Here is a 14,041-nt window from a genome sequence, read left to right as displayed (position 1 = left end):
TGGTGTAATGGAAATGGCATCGGCCAAAAACTTCTATAAGGGAACTCCCTGTGTCGCTCTTTACGTTGCTCAGATACTGGTGGTGTGTGTAACACAGAAGCTAGCTCAAAGCCTCTCATTATTTTAACTTTTTTTTTATTATAGAGTCGAAAAATCTGGCTTTCTCAGCTCACCGCTAGTTCCAAAGCATAACTTCCTCCTCCTCCACTCTGCCACTGAATTTTTAATATTTCCTCTTTGGAAAATGTCAGGAGTCTCAGCAGGGTGTGGGTTTCTGCTCTAATACAGCTCTGCCGGGGGTGAGCGAGGCTGGGGTGTCTTAGGGCAACACTTTGCCCTCGGAAAATATATTTTAGTTACCCTCCCCACAGAAAAACAAGAGACAACAACAACAACAAAAAAGCTTTTTTTCCCAAACCTGGGGAACCAGCCTCGTAAATTATCCATTTATAATGTTTCTTCGTTTCAGCTGAAACAATGATCCCGGCACATTTTCTTTTAAACTTTGTCTCCCAGTCCAAGTGGCCACCTACTTTGTTGTCCAAATTTCTCGTGCAGTTCGAATCCTACAATGTGTAATCTCAGTAAGGTTATCAGTTATGTCATGCATTATACAGCCTCCAATCAGCGTAGTGGGAAACAGCATTTTCATTTAATACCAGGAGAAACAGTGGAAGTCAGCGATTGATACCAACACAATGATGGGAAAAAGTGTCCAGAGGTGCTACTCACATAATCTCACTTTACAACATCTTGAAAATTCAATAGAAAGGACTTTGCTAACAATACCAGAATGACATACCACTGATTATTGTTCCTAAAGCGCTTAACAATAAGAAAGCTCTCTAAATATATCTCAACAAAAAACATATAACAGTTTGTTTCTTCTTTTTTTTTTTCAAAGCACATAGTATTAGTCAACAATTGTTGTGTGGTGTGAGCCCATTAGGGCTGTTGGCTGGTAATGTTCTGGGAAATGAGCTCTTGAAAGATCTTTTTTCTTTTTTAAACATGCCTAACAATTGTATCTTAAAACAATCCTGGAAGCATTAAGTATCTGCAAACTGCAAGGACCCACTCTAACTTATTTTCTTAAGACTGAAGAAAGAATTAACTACCCTTGCATTTTATTCACTCACTTAGAAATTGAGCCGTGAGAAATAATTTTTAGCTCAGAACAGAAATTAGAACCTTTTTAAAGACCAACTGTTTCTTGTTAAGTCAAGTCCCTGGTCTCTGCAGGGTTGGGTGAGTTCTCCAAATGACACGTGAGCACTTTCCTGGTTAATCTCTCCCCAGCAGCCAGAGTCCCCAGTTTAACATGACTTTAAGAAAGGGTTAAAATGCAATTAAAGCGAACATTAAATATGCCGTGACATTGCCCTCAGAAGGAAAGCTGAAATAGGCATATTTACTGCTAAACCCACCCTTTAGAGGTTGAGCTGGCAACCACTTAGTAGTCAGTGTCTACTACAGAAGAGCCCTGAAAGTAATTAATTACTCAGCACCTTCCAAGAGCAGGGCCCACCTTCGGGGCCGTTTCTGCTAACGCTGAAGCACACAAATGAAGCCACGTATGGAGTAAAATCCTTCACTCGCTTTGCAGCGTCAGGCCCATAGCTATGTTTCATTACTGTGTTATTGTACAACGCTTTCGGTGTGTATGGCCATCCAGAAACTCATTGGTGAAGATTAAATAATAATTGTAATGCCTTTGATATTGTTTACATTTCAAAAGCAAACCTAACCCTTATATGTCAGAGATCTTCACTGCATTTATAGCATTAAAAGGCCAATGAAAGATCCCTAAAAATCATTAACTGAAGTAAACATTGAATCACATTACAGAGTCAACAACAGAGAATTTTTGAATGAAATAAATGTGTCGTGCTTGAGGATATCGAGTGAAATATCCACTGGATTTTCTTTTATTGCATGCTCTTAATCTCTCTGTTTATTATTGAAGTGGTTAATAAGCAATTCCTAAAACAGATCCAGAAGGTGTCTTTAGCAGCCTGACTGTCAGCCCACACCAGCAAAATATATTTTCCACCAGCCTTTTGCAATCCTAGCTTGATTTCACCTTAAACACTTTTTGGAATGATTATTTTTGTTCTCTGAACTTAGACATTAGTTGTATAGATTCAGTTAAGATTTGTTTGCCGTCAATATAAACAGCATTTACTGGGTACAAGATATATCAGAAGGAAGAATTTTAACTTCTGAAAACAGTTTAGGATGATCAAATGAATGGAGCAAGGAAACATTGTGAAAATCTGACTTGAGCGCTGGCCACTTGGCACTGTTTTCCCCGCTGCACCACCACACGGTGCTTGTTACTGTCCATCAATATAACCCAAATTTATTTAGAGACATAGACCCATTCTGTACTTCACTTGGAGATATTTTTGTTTTCCCCTTCCCCACTAAATACTATGGGAGTCCTTCAAAGCACCTTCTGGTACACTTTGTGGAACCTGGTATTGAACTAACTGTCGGATCTCTGCCAGTTGAATATATTTACATAAACCTATTTATTAAGTATTAAATATTAAGAATTTATTAAGTATTAAGCAAGATTTTGTTTTCTTATCCTTTCTCTAATATTTAAGTATATATTTAATTAGCGGTATTACTCCACACAGTAACCTGAACAAAGCACCAGCTAAATTAGAGGCTGACTCTCCCAAAGGCAGGACTGGAAATACTCCTGGACTTGACATGGTTTCAAACCTGGCTTTGCACATTTTGCTGCTTTTCACTCCCTGATTTTATATACTTACAATACTTAATGTATCAGTATTGCATATAATAATAAGTACTTATATACAAGTATTGCATATAATTGCATATATACTTAGGCAATTTGGAGATGATAGCGTTTATTGCTCACCAGAGGGATGGCAGCAACTGCAATGGCTGTGATTAACCCTGGCAATAAGGAGATGACTTCAAATTACCCCTGGCTGAAAGGTGTGGGGGTCCACGCGCCTGCGCCCAGCTGGGATGTGCATCTCCTGCGCCGGCCTCGGCACCGGCCAACGCGTGGCAGAGCTGGTGGTTGTTGTTGTTGTTGGTTGGTTTTGAAGTCAAGTCATAGGAAACCGCTTGAATGGCTGGAGCCAGAGCGTCTCTGCAAGGGGCAGCCAAATACAAAAAAGCACACAGGGCTGTATCGGTGTTTAATTACTTTGTTGTTTTTAAAAATGTTTTTTTTATCCCTGTTGAAAGGCTCCAACTCGACAGTACCAGGGAGCTGGGCTGGTGTTGCCAGAGGCTCCTCACTGGGAGCTAGGTGCCTTTGAGGACACGGGGCAAAGCACCAAAGTCCCTTTACAAACCTTTCAGCCTTAGGCACCTTCTCCCTCCTCCTCCTCCTCCCAGCTGAAAGCTTTCCCAAACCCAGTCCTGGGAGCAAAAAGTCTCTCCCCCAAGGGATGGAGCCCTGACTCAGAGACACCCCACAGCTGAAACCAAAGAGCCAAAGCACTTTTGCTGAGGGTATTTACTGCGCCACCCAGAGCATCGCCCGTGCCCCTGCCCGCCGGGGAGGACACCAACCCCAGCCTCGCTGCAGCACGGCCGGGACATGCTTCTAGAGGTCTTCAAGTCACCAGGAGCTCCGGCAGTGGGATGGGATCGAGCCTGAGAGATCACAGTTCTTAGCCGGGCATGCTGCCTTGGACCCGCGCTCGCACTGCAGCCCGAGAGCCTCTCTTACATGCCTGTGAAAATATGTACCCCAGTGACTACACAAGTAAACATGTGCCTCGTGAACTACATGATTCATATGTGATCTGAGGTTTTAGGAGTAGAGATTTCTGCATTTTTTTAATACTACCTGGCATGTTTGAAAGCACTGTCCAGGAACATGAAGCCTCTATGTAAATGATTTTCCATTATTTATTACATTTATGTTTATAGCTCACCCTAAGCCTTACAGTGAAAACTGGCATAAGCTCTTTGAAAACAAAGGTAAAACCTTAACCAAGGCTTTAATGTCTTCTTGGAGTGCTGCAATTCTCCGCAGGAGCATCAGAAACGTTCCCCACTGGGGACAGTGGCGGGCGATGGACGGACCATCCCTGCCTCCCTGCAGACCCCCTCCCCGTGCCCACTTGTACACACAACATTTCTTGTCTGTATCAATGTATTTAACATGTGAGAAATAAAGTGTGGAAAACTTATTTCAGCTGCATTTCACGGGCAGGCTCTTTGATCAGCCGATGCCTGAAGTATTATTCGGCACACAGGAAAATGGACAACTTAGGTAAAGAGCTAGCCGCCGCTAAATGGCTGTCGACGTTGCCAGCAGTCATTAGGCAGCCTTTGGCTTTGAATAAAAATATCATAAGCCAGGGGAAAACTCCCCCTTGCCCTGCATCGGGGCAATATTTCACAGCTACTGCCCCGATGCACCAACCCACGGCTAAACCTCGCAGCAACTTGCGACTCAGAACAAGTAGCGAGGGTTTAGTTAACCCCGGCTTGCTTTCTTGACTCCAATTTTGTTTAAAGAGAGTAAGGCGAGGAGGGAATCCTGCGAAGGGTTTCTCTTAACATTGTCGGTGATTTATTTTCCTTCGCAGAGCAGTGCAAAGCCCTCCCAGTCCTAATTGCCGGGTGCTCTCTCGTGGCTGCTTGGGGAAGTGCTCACGGTCCCTCCTCCAGCTCAGACCAGACTTTCTTCAAAACAAATTAAAGAAAAGGGCCCGGCGCCAACTAGAAGTAACTCTGGATGACTGTAAAGTCCCCAGTAAGAGGACTTTTTACAGCCCAGTACCCAAGTGCTGGGCTACCGCAGGTCCTTGCTGGGCTGGTGTTGGGGAGCAAATGCAGATTTTTACCTAATTATTGCCTGTTTGAGTAGCCAAGAAAAAAGCAGGAGCTAAACCAGGTCTTGCTGGGCAGAGGTACCAGTGATGACCTCCTTGTGCTGGCAGCAAGCTTCTCTCTGTTAGCTGGTAGCTCCTATAGCAGTTTTGAAATTCTGCTTTACCTTTTTTTTTAGTATACGTTAGTATGTGGAGCATAATACATGAGCCAGACCTGAGCAGTGCGGAAAGGCTGTCTTGATTCATTGCACTCATATGATTTTGGCTGCAGTAAATTCACTCTCCTGCTACAGCGTGCAATTTGAGGGTTTACTGAATACTGGCACAAACAGAGGGGAATCATCAAAGTCTAGATAATTGCAGGGCTTTTTTTGCTTCCGCTGTCATTGCTTTACCAGCTATTGTCTCACTGCTTGGGAAAGCACGGCCAAATACCTCTCATAAGAAATAAAATATTAAAAAAGTAAATTTTATTCCTTCTTCTATTTCTTTTCCTTGTGGTAGGACTTACTCTCATGTATGATTCTTTACAGTCTCCAGGAAGTTTTTGGTTTCTTCTCCTATTTCACTATCCCTTCATTCGGCGCTGCCTCTGAAAAACGTTATACAACGTCCCATCCGTTTTCTTTGTTAGCACCCAAACTCTTGGCCCCTTTCTGTTAGAGATGGAAACCTAACACCTCTTCTTCAGCAGAAGGGGTTTGGCCTGTGAAATCCCTGGAGAAGCTTTCTGTTCACCTCAGCGAGCACCAGACCGACCGCTGGGAGAGCGCCTTCCCTCCTCAGCCTTCCCCTACCATTTGTCTTCCCTGCTATCCCCACGTTTCAGTTCCCCTAAAAATCACCCGGAGATCATTGGCCAGTTCAGAAAAGACAACTGCTCCTTCACAGTTGAAATCTGAGCTCGCACATATGGTTGAAGTTAAGCTAAGGTCTTCTTCCCAGAAATGCTTTGTGAAGTTCTTCTGCAGGCAAGTCTTTTCCAGTAAGATAGTGTCTCCTCGCCTGCTATTTTGCTTAGTCTCGCTTTCTTTTATCTTCCTTGTCGAACTTAAATGTCGCCATTCACTGCTAGCAGATGTGGTTTGGGATTCCTACATTCTTTTATGCCTTTATTTCAGTGCTTTCATCACAGCTTCTCTTTCAGCTAGGTGAATCAAAGGCCTTTCCATAGTCCAGTCAATGCAAGCTATACATGATGGCTTGTTTTATTTGGCAATCTTCTCCAGTATGTGATTCATTGTCTGCAGGTGATTCATAGTTAGGAAATTACTTCTGAACCCTGCCAGTGCTTGTGGTTGATTAAAGTTCAGAAGTCCCTGTAGTCTGTTCACCAGCGCTTTTTTGTCAACTCAAATATTTGTGTGCAGTAAAGAACAGTAAAAAGTGGATGTGCTATTGACATGAGCAATTTACTTGAATGTTTGCATCTTTAGAAGGCTCTACCAAAATCTCCAGAACTGGCATGAAACTGTTTCACAATGTCTGACTAAATGAATCACGTTTTACAAATAAATATCTGTCAAATTGTTCAATTACTCGAGATCCAGTCATTAAGCAATAAAATAAAGCAGTAAATAGGAGACATCTGCTGCAAAGTGCTACAGAAACATAAGCATCTTTCTCAAGTTACCTTCTTTGCATTTTGGTATAATGATTCACCAAAAATGTCTTACCCAAGGCAATCAAACAGCAGAAAATTGTCCCCTGCAAAACAATATTGGCATAGCATGGTACCTTACCCAAAGCAAATACAGCTCAACATCTCGGTGGAGGCTACCTAGGAACAAAGAGAAGACTGATCAGTTGACGTGCTGCAGTGTTATTAGGTGAGATCAGACGGTTCGGGATACTGAAACCTTGAAAGAAAAATAGTATTGGAAGTCACTGCTTCTGATCTTGAATTAATTTTTTAAAGATGTAAATGCTGCCCTTTCTTTGAAAGATAATATTTCCCATAATGGTCGAGAGAGAACCCAACTTTTTCTTTACATCAGATGTGCTTTACATCAGAGTTTCTTGTAGGAATAACATTAAAACTCAAGGCATGGATGGTCGTGGCGTTTAAACACTGAGTCTCTAAGGACTGCCTGGTCAAATCCATTGCAGCAGTAACTGAATACCAAAGGTTGGCAACTTCTAGGTAGCTGCTCTCAGACCGAAGGGGGGAATAACAGCTCCTTTCGGTCAGGCACATCTCCACATCAGGGCTGCCACGCTCCCAAGAAGGATGAGGGGCTTTTTGGCAGCATCAGCCTACAGTGTTGACCCAGAAAAATGGTATTTCCAAGAATACAAATTAATTAAAATACCTTTTGGAAAGGCACTCGGATAACAGCAAATTTAAGGAGTTGTAGCCTCTTCCCTTTGCTCTCAGGCGGCTCAGGCTCATTGCTTCATCTAGAGTGTCAGTTTGCAGAGCAGTGCTTGATTCACATTTCTTTGAAAAAGAAAATATTTTTAAAACTTATCTTGATAGTTATAGAATTTCCTGTGAAAGATACATTTTTCCTGCCAAAAGATTCCTACAATGCTCAAGTAGCACTTCAAAAACAGTAAAGCTGGAATGACACTTGCATATTTTACTGGTAATGGAGCATAGTAAAAACAGAAATGGAAAGAATACTCAAGTATCCAAAGCTACATTATCACAGAAGTATCAGCTTCTTTCAGACCTTTCTCTGTATAACATTTCAGCACCAGCAGCTCTACCTATAACTTGGCTCACAGATTATGTTTAAAATTGGAATTGCACATATTAAACCCATACCGTGTGAAGATTTCTGTGTATAAGTCAAAATTCTTTTCTAAACAGAAACCCTGTAACTTCTCTGTGCTTCAGGTTGCACCAGTTTCTCTGTACATACCTCCACTTACAGGATTGGGTGGGTTTTGACAGAAGTGAGGTTTCAAATACCTATTTAGTGATTTTAGTTACTTTCCACAGCTCCCACAAGCCTGAGAAGGTCCAGCAAGCACAGTGTGTGTTTTAAACCTTCTCCCAATATGCTTGTTTAGACAAATATTTTTTGCTGAGTTCAATTTCTCCCAGGGGAATTGACTTTGGATAAGAAGTGGTTAAAAAAAATCCTCCCCCAGGATTTGACTGAGTATAATTGGCAGCAATTTAGTAAGAACACTGGGACACCATGAAATGCAAAATTGGATTAAAAAAAAAAATCCTTAAAACAGCAGGTTAAGACCTCAGTTTTCCATCTCATCAAGAAACTGCATCCAGCGCAATTTAAATAGAGACATTCAACAACTAGGAGCTGAACGCTTGACTTGTAGCCGCCCTTTAAACCTGTCTCAGAAGACATAGAAATGCTCCTGCTTAGGCGAGATTTTTCCAAACCCCATCAGCTCCTTTCTGCCGGCTGCCGTGTGTGTTTGCAAGTCTCGCTGGCTCAGCAAACCTCCAGGTTAGATTTGCCCACTGAGACCAGCCTACGACGCTCCTCTTCTATAAAAAACCACAAGCAATGACAACGAATTTGGCATTTTATTCATACGCGGTACTCAACTTTGAATTCCTGCCTCATTTAGCCAAAGATATTTGGCTTGGTCACTCTTCGGCTTTGATAGCTTAGATATTGGTGCACTTCACCTTAATGCCACATGTGCTTTTTATTTTAGGCTATGCAAAAACTGTGTCATGACGCTAGGGAAAATATATTGCCCCACATCCCAGGATAAAAGGGATGGTAGTCAATTCAAATTGGTGTCCACTTTTCCATGATAAGTGCATGCACATCTAGCTGATGATAAACTTATTTCCAGTGTTTTTTGTGGTTCAGATGTCAAGAGAAGCACAAAATCCACCATGAGTGGCACAATGACTTCCGTGAGAAGCCATGCCTCCGGCTGATCTATTTCTCGACTAGCTTTTTAATTAACCTGAAAATGTCCAAAACCACAAATGTGTCTTTAAAGTAGGACTCAAAAGACAAAGGACACATACTGATAAAACACAAACCTAGTGTGGTTTTGCTGTTTTTCTGAAAGAAAAAGCAGCGTTATTATAAAACCCCAATGTTCCTAGTTATGATATAGGGACTCATCACATGGGGGGAGAGAGAGGAGGTAGAACGATGACTTTCTGAAATAAAACCCCATGACTGTGTGTCACACTCACTTACACACAAGGCGAAGTGAGTGGAACTGCACGTGCAGACAAACGTCGCTAGAGCTGATGTCCACGTACGTCCCGGCTGCTCGGCCATCAGAAAATGGTGGGGAGGTTAATGGCATCAGGAGCTGACCAGTCCCACTGACACATTTTTAGGACATATAAAATAAGTTTAAAACAAAGACTAAGCACAAAGAACTGACATGGTGAGACCCCTTCTTGAAAGCCTGGAGGGACTCCTTGAAAACAACAACTCTTCAGAATCATTTACAAATGCTGCCCCATCTGTAAACACAAGAAACATCCTTAATGTAAACAGCGTCCCTCGCTCTGAAAGTGCGAGGAGAAATGAACAGGAAGCAAGGCAGCAGAAAGAGGAATAAATCAATGACAGACTTTTATGAAACAAGACATCTTGGTCCTTATGCATATACTCACACACCAAAATCGCTTATTAACTCCACATGGATCAAGCGAACTCTTTGGAAAAGAGAGCCTAAAGAGATGAGGAACATGAAAGGAGCATCTAGAAACAGATGGGACATAAGGTTTTCAATAAACCTGAACATAGATGGGAATCTCACATAGCAGCAGCTAAACTACCTCGTGCTGTGAGCCCATCAAATTTCACAAGCTTAACAACATTGGGCTGAATCTATACATGTGGATGAGAATTTGCAGAGGATAAATCTAGCATGTTATTTGAAGCTGATGAGCTGTGTGGTTCAGCAGTAGGGATGCTCCCTCCAGGTTAATATAAGGCACCCATGTAGCACGTCGCTGGAAGCAGCAGCTTCTCAATGTGCTTTGACAGCAACGGTATAATAATTTGTCAATGTATCTATCTTGCCTAGTCTATGGTTAATTAACTGATCTGGCAATTCCCTTTCCCATTCTCTAAATTGTCACTGGGCCAGAAATTCTTGTTCTAAGCCTGGACCTGGACCCCACTTTTAAATAAAATAAAAAAATCCCCAAAGTCTGGTATTATTCCATAGTTATTATTTGGGTTATAGGAAGACCAACAGGTCCAACAATAAGACCAGAGCCAGTATGTTCAGCTTTGTACAAATCTAGTGTAATTCTTCATGCCTTGAAGAATTGACAGTCAAAATAGAAATGATCAGAACACAGGTAATTAGCAACACAGAGAATAAACCCCCAGTTCCTTGATACCCCACGTACTGTCCTGTCCACGCTGCCCATTCAGCCTAGGCCCTCTAACACCTTCTAATGACCACTGAAGGTTTGTTTTGGTTTTTTTTTTGATCAAGAGCTGCTGTGGTACTGATGAATACAAGTATTCCCCATGACAGAGAAGAAAAGCAATCTTGATTGTGGAGAGAAAATGCCCCAAGGTGCAATCAGATTTCCCATTAAAAGGCTTTGTGTATCTTCAGATCTGACACTAATAGCCACCAATTAAACCTGACACAACAGATAATAAAAATCTATAGCTATCTCTAATATGTAACAGTGTCTACAACATAATTACCTTAATCACATTTACCCTTACTGTGAGGCCGGCTATTCATGACCAATCATTCCACCGACCTCCATCAAGCGTTTGATAAAAAGCACCTTTGAGGAAAACCTGCACTTTACAAGAACGCTCTATTAGGCTACGGATTAAGAAAGGAAATTAGTACCTAGGGTCAAATCATTTTGGTACTATTTACATTGGAAAGGGGCTTCCTGATTTATATCTCTGTAAATATTATCTCATCACTAGGTGCCAGCTGCCAACCCTGGGCCAGGCTGGATTGCGTAGGGTGTAAATCAGGGCAGGACGTAGTGCATCCTCTGTGGCTGAGGCCGGTGAGACCACCTGAAGGGCAGGTCCCTGTGGGACAGCATGGCGTGACGGGGTGAGCTCCCCAGGGGCCGTCCCTGGTGATGCAGGTGGAGATGTCAGCTGCGACACGACATCCTCCGTTTCGGGCTCCAGGGAATTTGAGGCAGAAATATGAGCTGAGCCCAGAAATGAGCATCACGGGCACAGCAGGTGGGACACTTAGGTACACACACTTATATATACTGGCTGTCCCATTCAGATCAACTGTGCGCACAAATTAAGGGATATCTCCGTAATTTGTAAGCACTCCTTTAAGCGGGAGCAGCAGCCACCTGCCTGACTTGGGGCAGGATTTATTTAGAGGACCCCTCGCCCTTTCCCCCAGGTCCATACAAATCGGGCTGTGCTCAGGATTTTCTCCAGACCTTATCAGACATTATCAGCCCTTACCACAAAATCCTGAAAATGGCTCACAGACCGGGTTGGTCCTGCCTTCTCATCTCTTTCTGTGCTGCGAGGTCAGTCCCAACGGGTGAACGAGAGATGAGCGTGGTGCTGGGTATCCCCTTCCCGCTCCGAAAGCTCTTCAGGACCCACCTCATCACCTCGCATCTTTCCAGGGCACAAGGTGGTTGGACTCGATGATCTTAAAGGTCTTTTCCAACCTAAACAATTCTGATTCTAAGGTGATGACGGTGACTCCATCACTGGGGGGTTTTTTTTGCTGTGATTTCATGTAGTCCTAACCCATCCAACAGGGAAAGGGCGATGCCAAAGCAAAGAGCCCCACGTTTAAATCAGAGCTGAGCTGCTGCCATGGAGGATTCCCAACAGAGATTTTGTTTGTGAAGTGCCTTGGCCGAGTCAGCAGAGGCTCTGCAGCGCACAGCCATTTGCAGGAGGGGTTTGGGAGAAAGAACATGAATTTTGTGCTCTACGTTTCTGAAAAAGGCCAGTGCAGGTTAGATTCAAGGATATTTTTGACAGAAGATGGCACAGCAGAAATATTTCGATCATCTGGATCATTACCTACAGCGTTATTCTCCTAGTCCATGTGTTAGCAGGATTTATGGTCAGATCATGCCTTCAACTAGTGCTACCACAACTGCTAGTTCTATCCAGTCATTAAATACTGTTTTTTTGGAAGAACTAAGAGCCTTTCATAGTAAATATAAGTAAGTATCCTCATTTTACTATTGGAGAAAGAAAGACAGAGGGCAAAGACTTTAGATCTTCCTGAGATCTCAGTCTATGAAATGTCTGTACTGGAAAACCACGATGCTCAGAAAAAAAAATGATATGGGATCTAAGAAAGCTTCAACTGTTTTATAGAAACATTTACGCACATCAAAACATTTCATCCCAGGCCACTGCCACTGCAGGTAGCTGCTAATTAAAATCTGGTGTGCTGTGGCTACTGTCTTTAAAACTCTGGCCAGCATATGTTTTATTTCTTTTCATTTTTTGTTTTTAGCTTCTAAGCTGTCTGATGATATTCTCAAAATTCAGTTTTATGTTTAAAGATTGAGTTTAATAAGCTTGTACGATATATAAAGAGATTATAATTTATTATTGAAAAAGTTTCCTGACAAGATGTCTACAAGAAACATGACCCAAACCACACCGCCTTGTAATAATACCTCTTAAAAATTCCTGACCTCCCACTAAACACTCCTGCAGACTTCCCTGCTTCAGTCCTCCCTGAATATCTCATATATGTCCCCTATAACATTACACAGGAGGAAATGAAACGGGAAAGCCATCAGCTCAGACAGACAAATGACGGCAATTATCTAGCACCGTGTTCTTTTCTCTAAGTATTGACAAAATGCACTTTTTCTGACAGTGAAGGGCTGGAGGCTCATGCAAAGAGTTTTGGGTCCCCTGCGACATTTGGTGCATCTTCCCTCTTCTTAAAGACGGGCTGCTAAGAATATGGCGCAATGGAAAAGGAGAGATGACACAGGCTGCAGTGAGTAGAGACGTGAGAAGTACAGCCATGAGAAGTCCAGGAGTGAGATGTCCAGGTGTGAGAGGTCCAGGCATCAATGTGAGGAGTGCAGGATTTCTGCCGTCAGCCCCAGCTCATAGGGGTTTGGTGCTCACATACCCACACCCAGGCTCAGCCTGCACCCAAGCAGGACTTCTTAGGGGCTCCTCCGCTCCCTGACCCTGCTCCTGCATGTCGTGTTCACTGCCACAGAGGTTTTTCCCACCGGCGAGCGGTACTCCAGGCTGAAGGCTGTGTCTCCTCTCCCTACGGTCCCTGTGTGCCCGACGCTCCCTCCCTCCCCGTGTGAAGCGGCTGTCTCCCTTCCCCTCATTGCAGCACCTCAAGGGGCTTTATCTGCCATACGAATCACCCTAACTGCTGAGCCTTGTCTTCAGGTCGGATGGCAAATCCCCGCCAGGCGAGCCGGTACGGTGGGCCACCGCCGCCTTTTTGGCATCGCCGCTGGTCCTGTGTCCCTGCAACTGCTGGTGACGACCAGGTCGGGCACTAAGTCGGTATTATAGTGACAGCGATTTGCCAATTTGTGATTCATGACAGTATGGATCTCATATTTGCTAAAAAGGACTTGCTTTTCTAGCTGGAGAAAAGCTTTTTAGAATTTTTTTATCTAGTTTTTTATTCCTTGTGATAGGGGTTTTTAACTTTAGGAGCGTTACTGTAAGAGAGCTTTTGTGTGAGCTCAGTCCACAGCATACCAACAGCTATTCACGATCACTAATAGGTAAAACTACTCCGGGATTTTAAAGCTTTTAACAAGACCTTGTCTAGACTGGTATTTAGTGGCAATACAATTAAATCATACTGCAAAAGAAAGAGGAAAAAAAAAGAAAAAACAAGAGATTAAATTCTTTTAATTACCTTCTGAAGCTGCTTCTCCCCTGTAGAGGTCAGACCTTGATCTGATTTAAATCGGTGCACATCAGGTGTTACTCCACTGATGTAGCAGCAGTGTAAAGGTTAAAGGGATCACAGTGTCGGACTATAAGACTAGCTAAAGCCTGGTCTATAGTACAGCTGTATTTGCAATAAATTAAGGGTTTTTCTTTTTCTTTTTTTTTTTTAATCTCCTACAGCCTTTGCCAAAGGAGTCCCACAGCACTGGGGGTGACTCAGGACCTCATGTGAAATGCCCGGGATGCAGACACTGGGCATAAACCTTCCCGGGACACATGGATGCGTTTTCCCTGCCTGTTCCCCACGGGCATCTCCTCGCCCCCACGTGCCACCCTGCCCTGCAGACCCACAGCACGGAGTGAAGCCCACCAACA

The sequence above is a fragment of the Haliaeetus leucocephalus genome, unplaced genomic scaffold (assembly GCF_000737465.1).
Source record: "Haliaeetus leucocephalus isolate CR32 unplaced genomic scaffold, Haliaeetus_leucocephalus-4.0 Scaffold362, whole genome shotgun sequence".
NCBI lineage: Eukaryota > Metazoa > Chordata > Aves > Accipitriformes > Accipitridae > Haliaeetus > Haliaeetus leucocephalus.
Note: the sequence above shows the minus strand (reverse complement) of the source record.